Here is a 10,930-nt window from a genome sequence, read left to right as displayed (position 1 = left end):
CTTGGTTGCTAACCAGAAGGTCCATTCGGCTGATCCACGGGAAAAAGATGTGGCAGTCTGCTTCGGTAAAGGTTTCAGCCTTAGAAACTGTATGGGGCAGTTCTATTCTGTCCTATATATAGGGTTGCTATGGGTCAGAATGGGTGGCAACAGGTCTGGTTTGTTTTTATAGTCCCTCCAAGGACTATTTTCAGAGCCTGGTGATACAGTGGTTAAACCTTTGCTGCTAACCAGAGGGTCAGCCACTCTGGTGGCAAAAAGACCTGGCGATCTGCTTTCATAAAGATTACAGCCCAGGAAAACTCTGTGGGCTAATTCTACTCTGACTTATAGGGTTGCTATGACTTGGAATGGACTGGAGGCCACACAACACCAACAACATAGTCCCTGGGTGGTGCAAACAGTTAACTGCTAACCAAAAGTTGACGGTTGAGTCCACCCAAAGGCTCCACTTCAGAGGAGAGGCCTGGTGGTTTAGTTCTTCAAAAAGCAGCCATGGAAAACTCTATGGAGCACAGTTCTCTCTGCCACACATGGGTCACCAAGAGTCAGAGTCCACAGCAACTGGTTTGGGAGCACAGAGGAGAAAGTGCCTAATTCTGCCTAGGAAGAAATAGCTGGTTCTCAGAGGAGTCTTGTAGAATAAGTCGGGAGTTTTGCTTTAACAGAGGAAAGGAAACACCAGGCAAAGGGAAGATCAAGTGCCCAGGACCCAGACATGGAGGAGCACACTGCAGGTGACTTAAGGGGCAACAGGACATGAGGCTGCAATGTGACATGTTCCCTTTGTCCTGCTAAGGAGCTTGGACTTTATTCCATACACAATGAGGAACCCCTGAGGTGATCTAAACCGAGATGATAAGATTAGACTTGTTTTTGAAAAATCATTCTTCTGGAAACTTGATCAATGGGCAGGAGTGGGACAAAAACTGGAAAGAGGGAGACTTGTCAGGTTGGAGGGGAGGAGACAGATTTGAGAGGTACTTAGAAGTAGAATCCGTGATCTGATCAGTTACTGGGGTATGTTGAGAAGTGGTTCTTCCTTCCTTCCTTCCTCCCTTCCTCCCTCCCTCCCTTCCTCCTTTTCTTCCTTTCTTTCTTTTTCCCCAGTGACTAGGATTTTTAGTTTGTTAGTCAACATCACTCTGTTGTTGTTTTTAGGTGCCATCGAGTCAATTCCAATTCATAGCAACCCTGTGTACAGCAGAACGAAACACTGCACTATCGCGAGCCATCCTCACAACCCTTGCTTCTATTGAGACCATCCTTATAGCCACTGTGTCAGTTCCTCTCATTGAGGGTCTTCTGCTTTCCTGATGACCCTCCACCCTACCAAGCATGACATCCTTCTCCAGGGAATGGTCCCTTCTGACAACATGACCAAAGTAGGTGAGACAAAGTCTGGCTATTCTCACTTCTGAGGAGAATTCTGGCTGCACTTTGTCCAGGATAGATTTGTTTGTTCTTCTGGTAGTCCATGGTATTTTCAGTATTGTTCACTAACACCACAATTCAAAGGCATCAATTCTTCTTTAGTCTTCCTTACACGTTGTCCAGCTTTCACATGCATATGAGGCTTTTAAAAATACCACAGCTTGGATTAGGCGCACCTTAGCCTTCAAAGTGACATCTTTGCTCTTCAACACTTTAAACAGGCCTTTTGCAGTAGATTTGTCCAGTGCAATATGACGTCTGACTTCATGACTGCTGCTTCCATGAGTGTTGATTGTGGATCCAAGTAAAATGAAATCTTTGACAACTTCAATCTTTTCTCCATTTATCATCATGTTGTTTTTTGGTCCAGTTGTGAGGATTTTTGTTTTCTTTGTGTTAAGGTGTAATGCACACCAAAGACAGTAGTTGTTGATCTTCATCAGCAGGTGCTCAAGTCTTCTTCACTTTCGGCAAGGAAGGTTGTGTTCTCTGCATATTGCAGGTTGTTAATGAGTGTTCCTCCAGTCCTGATGCTGAGTTGTTCTTCATATAGTCCAGCTTCTTGGATTATTTGCTCAGAATACAGATGGAATAAATATGACGAAAGGATACAGCCCTGATGCACACCAATCCTGATTTTAAGCCATGCAGTATTCCCTTGTTCTGTCCAAAAAACAGCCTCTTGGTCTATGTACAGGCTCCTCATGAGCACAAATAAGTGCTCTGGAATTCCCATACTTCACAATGTTATCTATAATTTGTTATGATCCACACAGTTGAATGCCTTTGTGTGGTCAATGAAACACACATAAACATCTTTCTGGTATTCTTTGCTTTCAGCTAAGATCCATCTGACATCAGCAATGATATCCCTCATTCCACATCCTCTTCTGAATCCATCTTGAATTTTTGGAAGTTCTCTGTCAATATACTGCTACAACAAATTTTCAATTATTTTTGGCAAAAATTTACTTGCATGTAATATTAATGAAGGAAGGTTGGGCAATCCTACTTCCGTAGTTATACTGCCTTGGAAACCCAAGGAGGGGTCGCTATGAGTCGGGGCCGACTCGACGGCAAACAACAACAACAACAATATTAATGATATCACCTTGAGAGACTAGACTGAAAAAAGGCTGGAAGAGAGCTGAGTCTGAATCCTGGAGAAAATCCAACATTTATGAGGCAGTCAGAGAAGATAGAGCAGCTAAAGAAAGCCAAGAAGGAATTTCATCATGAAAGCCTAAGTCCATGATGGAAGGTATAGTCAAAAACATCAAGCACTGAAAGTTTAAGTAGGATAACAAAGAAATTGCTCTTTGGGTTTGACAATAAGGATATTGTTGGGCACTTTGCAAAGAGCAGTTCAAGTAAACAACTGGGACAGAAGTCAGGTCTCAGCTAACTGAGGAATGAATGAATGAATGGAAGACGAGAAGGTGAAAATTGTGCTTTCAGAATATTTGAGAAGGATTGCAGAGAAAAATAGACACTAGCTAGGTAGGTATATGGAGGCTTATGGATTGAATTGTGTCCCAAAAAAATATGTGTTGTAAATCCTAACCCCAGTATTTGTGGATGTAATCCCATATGGGAATAGAATTTTCTAGGAAGCCATGGCAGTGTAGGGTGTATCATAAGCCAATCACTTTTGATCTATAAAAGGAGCAATTAGGCACAGAAGCAAGGAAGCACAGATAGGGAAGATAGATGCCACATGAAGATTGCCAAGGAACTGAGGAAAAGAAGCTAAAAAATGACAAAGACCTTCCTCCAAAGCCAACAGAGAGAGAAAGCCTTGCCCTAGAGGCAGTGCCTGGAATTCAGACTTCTAGCCTTTGAAACTGAAAAAAAATACACTTCTGTTAGTTAAAGCCACCCACTGTGGTATTTCCTTTATAACAGCACTAGGAAATTGAGACACGAATGAAAGGAGATTTTGCTTTTTCCCTTTAAATATTCCTGTGTGCTGCGGGCACTAGCTGGTGGAAAGAAGGACAGGTGGTGGAGCAAAGCCCCAGAGGCAATGGGAGGAAATGATCCAAAGTCAGGTGAGGACAACCTGAGATAGGAAGACCCAAGGAGAAAGGGTAAGAAAGATTTGATTTGGGGAGGAGGGGAGGAGAATGATGAGGTGGCAAGTTGAACAACTTTTATGTCATCTTATTTGAGGCAAAGGAGGGTGAAAACATTGACAAACTTTGGGGAAAGAAATGTAAACTTTTCTTTTTTCCCATAACCCATCTGTGCTGGGGCAAGCCCAAATCATTTTCACCTTTCTTTAAAGAAAATAAAATAAAAAAAAAACAGCTAACCATACCGTAGGGTCAGTGGTGGGATTCTCACCTTCAATGCAAGAGACTCAGGTTTGAGCCCTGCTAATGCACATCTCTGGTAGCATAGTGGCTAAGACACTTGCCTGCTAACCAGATGGCTGGCGGTTCAAACCCACTAGCCACTCCTCAGAAGGAAGGTTGGGCAATCCTACTTCCGTAGTGATACTGCCTCGGAAACCCAAGGAGGGGTCGCTATGAGTCGGGTTTGACTCGACGGCACATAACAACAACAACAACAATGCACATCACTATCAGCCACCACCTGCAACCACCAAAAAGTCAGCCAATGCAAACTCTAGGGATCACAACAGTTAGATCCACACTGATCGTGGGGATGGCACAGGACCCCGCAACGTTTCATTCCATTGTGCATGGGGTCACCAGGAGGGTGCCAGCTAACAACAAACCGTGCCGCATTTTCATTATCTCTAGAGAAAGGGCTTAGAAAGTATGTATCCAGGATTGAGTCTTATTAGCAATGCCCTAGAGAATCGGGGCTTTGACTCAAGTTTCACATTGCAATCACTACTAAAGACTCTGCTTTTGAGGAAGTCACTATTCTAATTTCTTTTTATACATCTGATGCCTATGCCTCGGAAGCTCTGGTGACGTAGTGCCTAAGGCAGTTGACTGCTAACCAGAAGGTTGACTGTTCAAACCCACCAGCCACTCCTCGGAAGGAAGACTGGGCAATCTACTTCCATAGACATACCACCTCAGAAACCCAAGGAAGGGTCACTATGAGTCAGAATCAGGTATGTGCATGTATACCCCTGAGGGGTTGAGGAGGGAAATCTATGGACTTTTTGGTTGTTTTTTTTTTTCAAAATAGCTTACTTTGTGCTTGTATTTTCATTTCTTATTCACTCTTATTCAATTCATAGGTGCATAAACACTTGTCCATTGCAAATATGGAAAGGCCCAGTGAACAAATAGCTAATCTGTGTAGAATTTAACATTAAATCTGTGTGCACTCACCCACTGCCATTGAGTTGATTCTGACTCATGGAGACTCCCATTGGGTTTCCAAGGCTGTAAATCTTTAGGGAAATAGATTGCCTCATCTTTCTCTTTTGGAGCAGCTGGTGTGTTTGAATTATGGGAGCTCTGGTGGTGTAATGCCTAAGGCATTTGACTGCCAGCCAGAAGGCTAGCGGTTCAAACCTACCAGCCACTCCGTGGAAGGAAGGTTGGGCAACCTACTTCTGTAGAGATACCACCTTGGAAACCCGAGGAGGGGTCGCTATGAGTCGAATCAACTCGAAGGCAGTGAGTTTGGTTTTTTTTTTTTTTTTTTAATGCCTTTGTCTCAGTTTGATTTGATTCCATAAATATTTAATGAACTGTCAGTATGCTCATCTGCCACAAGCACACTGCCATAACAGTCTGCAGCACACTGTGTGCAGGTGTTTGTTCTCAGGCTCTGTCTGTAGCGTTGGGTAAGGTCATTCCAGACCAAAAAACAGCATTAGCAAAGATGGGAAAGTTAGGGAAGGAGTAGGGTGGAAAGTAGGATGGGCACGAGGTAGAATGGACAATTAGACTACAGTGAGGACACTTTGAAAGGGGCCGGGGGAAGGTGGAGTGAAACCAGTGCAAAGTCTTTTAAACCACCAGTGAAGTAAATGTGTGCTGAGTTGTATCTCCCATAGCAACAACAGACTATGCCGGCTGGCTCTGAAGCCCGGTGCCAGGAAATAAGTCTTAGTTCTGCCACATACTATTTGAATGACCTTAAGCCAGTTCCTTAACTATTCTGTGCTTCATCATCTGTAAGGTTGTGTTACCACCTACCTTTTTTAGGATTAGATTCATCTGCTAGTAACAAAGTAACAATAACAAAATAATATTTAACAAGATAGTAGTTTATTTTCCTCTCATGTGAAAGTACGCAGTCATGGAAAATGAAGATCCACAGTTATTAGGGACCTGGGTTACTTCTATCAACAATCCTTAATACATGGCTTCCACACCTCAGGGTCCAAAAAGGCTGCTGCAGCACCAGCCCGCAACACATTCACATTCCAATCAACAGAAAAAAGAAAGGGCAAGAGAAGAGTATGTCTACAACTTTTAAGGCACATCTCAATACTCCTACTTAGATCCTATTGGCCAGAACATATCACGTGTGTGGCACATAATAGTGGCAAGGACAGTTGGGAAGTGTGGTCTTTATTCTACTCAACCATGTGCCCAGCTGATATTTGGGAATTCTCTTACCAAACAAGAAGAGAAGAATGATGCAGTGCAGTGAATTATTTAATATGGCTTTGTAGCCATAATCTTTGTCACTACCACCAAAGACTGGGTGGGACTATGCACATGAGGTGCTTGTGGCCTACCAAGGGGAGTGGATAGCTTGCTAATAATGTAAATGAGGTGCATACAAATAAGGTCTTTGGAATCCTAGTGAGGGAATTGGTCAGTTTTGTATCTCACTAGGCTTAAAAGAGAACCAGTGCCAGAGCATGGGGGACCTCATGACCACAAAGAAACAAGAGCCAGGAGTGGAGTGTGTCCTTTAGACCTGGGATCCCTGCACTGAGAACCTCCTCAACCCAGGAAAGAGAGACAACTGTAACACTAGAGATGGTGTGAGATGGCAAGAAGAAATAGCAGATAAATGGTTGCAGTAGAACTTGGAGACCAGGAGTAGATGAGGTGGCTTACTGGCCCACGGAGTGAGAAAGCTGAGTACCTTTGGGCAGGAGGCTTGCTGGTAGAGTGGAGTGCCTATAGGCCCTTGGTGGAGCTAGATTCGCCATCCCACAGGGCTAGGGCTGAGCATCTTTGGCCAAGGCTTATTGGCAGAGTGTAGTGGTTCTGGGCACTTACTGGCAGAGCTAAAAGAGCTTTGTAACGCTTGGAATATCAGGGCAGAGGCCAAGGGCCAGAGAGAGACCTGCCTGCAGGCATAGCTGAGAAGATGCTGTCCTGACTGAAGAACTGTATCCTGAGAGTTCCTGAATCTGAATTATCCCTAATAAACCCCATACCTGTGAGTATAGTCTGTAAGCTCTGTGTGACCATTGCAATGAATTACCGAACCCAGAAGAGAAGTAGAGAGTGCTATGGGAGGGACAGTTGGTGTCAGAACTGGGAAAAAAGTTGTAAGGTGGAGGCATGTCTGACCTCCACCTCATAGGAAACAACCTTGGGCTATTGATACAGGTAATGATTCTCTCTCTCTCTTGTAAAGATAGAGGTGGTCAGATACCACCACCAGAACATTTTTATAAATGGTTATTAGGCAACAACTAGCAGTGTCTGCCACCTAACCTTATAACTCACTCACTACTGAGTGTTTCTGACTCATAATGACCTCTCCTTCGGTTTCTGAGGCTATATCTCTGTGGAAGTAGATTGCCCAATCTTCCTTCCGGAAGTAGATTGCCCAGTCTTCCTTCCAAGGAGTGGCTGGTGGGTTTGAACTGCCAGCCTTCTGGTTAGCAGTCAAATGCCTTAGGCCCTACACCACCAGAGCTCCCACCTAACCTTACAGGTAGTATAAAGTTACAGAAATTAATACAAGTAAAGTGCTTAGAACAGTACCAAGTAAGTAAAAGGACTTATTAATGTGGTTGTTGTTGTGTTTTATCCTCACCCTCCCTGGGTGATCTCCTTTACTGCCATATACCAGCTAACACCAACCTCTACAGACTCCCAAACTGACATTTCTAGCCTAGACTTTCCTCATGAGCACTAGACCCATTTGTTAAATTGTCTGTAGGACCTCTCCATTTGGATGTTCATAGTTGAACTTATCCTTCTTAAACCTACTGTGCCTACCATGTATTGGTCCAGGTCTTTCAGGAAGCAGAGGCCAAGAAGGGATTAGATATGCAAGAGATTTATTGGGGGAAATGCCTGTGAGAGAAAAGGATGGGGAGCCAGACCAGTCTTTGAAGATGCTATCAGTTAAGTTAAAATGAGGTCGTACTGGAGCAGGGTAGGCCCTCATCCAGTATGACTAAACCCAAAACCAAAACCACTGCCACTGAGCCGATTCCAACTCATAGCAACCCTCATTGGATTTCTAAGACTATAAATCTTCACAGAACTAGCTTGTCCCATCTTCTTTCCGAGGAGCAGCTGGTGGGTTTGAACTGCCGACCTTCTGGTTAGCAGCTAAATGCCTTACATACTACGCCACCAGAGCTCCTTATATAACTAGTGTCTTTATAAGAAGATGAGACACGGAAAGACAGAGGGAAGACAGCCCAGTGAAGACTGAGGCAGATTGGAGTGATGCATCTACAAGCCAAGGAACATCAAGGATTGCCAGGAACCACCAAAACTCAGAAGAGACAAGGAAATATTTTTCCCAGAGCTTCCAGAGAAAGCAGACCACCCTGCCGACACCTTGATTTAGGTCTTCTGGCCTCTAGAACTATGAGGGAATAAATTTCTGCTGTTTTAAGGACTCAGTTAGTGGCAGCACCAGGAAACAATACAACCTTCATTCCCGAGAATTTTGCGCTCTTGGCCATCAGACTTCTGTAGTGGCAGTTCATTCCAGCAGGCCTAGAATTAGCCTAAACTGTTCTTCTGAAATAAAACATGCACCTGCTTGCATGTTGATGCACTAGTAAAGGTGTGAGCATGTTGATGAACAGTGTTGCTTTGTAGTTCAAGGAGTTTCAAGATGGCTGGTACCAGCTTTCAGCATTGTGGGTTTGTGTGTCTGTGTGTGTGTGTGTGTGTGATTTGGGTGAAAATTTACAGAGCAAATTCACTTTCCATACAGCAGTTCACATACACTTTGTCTCATGACATTAACCACAATTTACCACAATGCACCAGCTCCCCTCCCACTTCCTCCCGATAATTCCTTCCTCTTCCCTGTGTCCATCCCTCCATGCCCTCCTGCCCCCTGAGCTGTCTCCCTGTGCATAAGCAGCCCTTCTTTCTCCCATGATTGTTCTCTCCAAGGAGTATATCTACCTCAGGTGAATGTTCAACTCATATGCCTGTCTTTTGCTTGGCTGGAAGCCACAGGTGTGGGTTCAATTCCAGACCTGAAGGGCAGCCAGGGGTCATAGTCTCAGTGGTTCCACCAGGTTCTATTGGACCAGCAAACCTGGTTTCCTGCCCCCCCCTTTTTTTTCCTCCAAATGATTTTGAGTTTTGTCCACATTGTTCTCCCTCTCTATCCAGGATCTCCTACATCGATCCCCTTCCAAGTGGTTGACACTGGTAGCTGGGCACCATCTAGTTCTTCTGGTCTCATAGTCATATAGGCTGCAGATTGGATGGTGTACCAGTTGCTAGGACTAATTGCTTCCATGAATTTTGGTTTTCTTCATTCTTCTTTTTTCTGGATGAGGAGAGACCCATCGTTGCATCTAGATGGCAGCTTGCTAGCTTTTAAGATCCCAGTTGCTTCTCACCAAAGTAGGAGGTGGAACAATGTTTTGTATAATATGTTATGCCAATTGAGCTTGATGTCTCCTGTGACTATAGTCCGGAGCCCACAAGTTCAACTACTCGGTCCCTCTGGGTAGCTGGTTGTGACCAAGCAGTGACTACCTTCTTGCCTCTTGTCAGCTTTACTATACACCTGGAAATTCAGATCATTCACATAAACTTATAGGACCATTGTCTGCCAACCCTATACATGTTCTTGGGTACACTCCTCGCTTCATAGACATACCTACTTGTTCAGCCTGTCCACCCATCTGTCCACCCATCTATCTAACCGTATACCCATGTTTGCCTTCACTGACAATGCAGTATTGTGTGTGCAAAAGGGTTCATCTTTGTTGTCTGTACCTCCCATGTACCTCTCTCTGTCTTTCTCTTCCTCAATCAGCATTGTGTTTTGATGACAGTGAGACTGATGATTAGGCTCTGGTCTCAGTGGGCCTGCCAGAGGGTTCTACAGTAGAGGCTGGTGTGGGAAGAATATGCCTACATGACCAGTACAATAAAAGAAATCTGGGCCAGGAGTCCATTTTGGGTTCCTTGGTTCCAAGGTGTTCCATACACATGTTGGTGGTATCTGATCCAAGAGAGAAGGTGCATCCAGTACAGTACATAGAGTTGACAATTGGAACTTGTGCCTGCACCCATTGCCATGAGGCAGCGTTTGGCTGTGTTGCAAAGCCTTAGATTAATGCTGGCTGTGGTGTATTCTTTCCCTTCAATAAGCTGCAGATTTACAAGCATTCTTGTTTGGGTTCTATGAGTCTTCTTTAGCAACTGAACCTTGTTTAACGGCTAACATCAGGGACTCTTCTCAGGCTGGGGTTGCTGCATGCGCTTATTCACAGTTAGCGGAGCAAGCTCACCTGGCTCCGTGCATATTCCTCCCTGTCCCCAATGTGGAAAGCAGCCCTCCCTCCTCCTGCTAATCAGGGGCAATCCCTCTCACAGCACGGAGATGCCTCTTCTCACCAGGTGGTCCCTTGACAGAAGGAATTTAAAGTACCCTGACAGGCAGCCAGAGCTTCTAATTCAATGGGACCTTGCTATGTCTCCTGGGAAGATTGTGGTCCCTTTGGGGAGCAGGCCCTCCAAACCTGCAGAGTCCAGAAACACAAAATCCTGCAGTGTCATTGGGAGTGATGGTAAGTGAGGCCACTCCTGCTTCCTGGAGCTGTATAATCTTGGTTCACATTTTTCCATTTGTGGCACTATGCCCCCTAGAGGTCTCTTTACAGAATTTACAGAGCAAATTCACTTTCCATACAGCAGTTCACATACGCTTTGTCTCATGACATTGACCACAATTTACCACAATGCAACAGCTCCCCTCCCACTTCCTCCTGATAATTACCTCTTCCCAGTGTCCATCCCTCGATGCCCTCCTGCCCCCTTTGCTATCTCCTGGTGCATACGTCTCTGTTTAATGCATCCACTGCGTCCTGCAGGATGGCACACATCCTTCCAAAGTGTGGCCTCTGAGCTGGCACTTCGGCTCTGCCTTTAAAAGCCTGTTCCAGCACTCTCTGAGGCCAGCTGCTTTGGATGATGTGTTATGCAATGTGATTGGGGGGAATCCCCTTGTCATGGGCCCACTCCCATACCTCCTTTGCTGTGTGAGGTGTGTCCCTGGTCAAATATTATGCTATGTGGGAGTCCATACCTAACGATCTGGATCTGTAAATCCCTGGATAGTGTGGCTAACTGAGGTTCTGCTAGCAGGAAAGGTGAATTCA

Source organism: Orycteropus afer, unplaced genomic scaffold (genome assembly GCF_000298275.1).
Source record: "Orycteropus afer afer isolate SDZICR_OR568_19922 unplaced genomic scaffold, OryAfe1.0 scaffold00046, whole genome shotgun sequence".
In the NCBI taxonomy this organism is placed as follows: Eukaryota; Metazoa; Chordata; class Mammalia; order Tubulidentata; family Orycteropodidae; genus Orycteropus; species Orycteropus afer.
The sequence above is the reverse complement of the archived record's forward strand: the minus strand, read 5'-3'. Positions refer to the sequence as shown.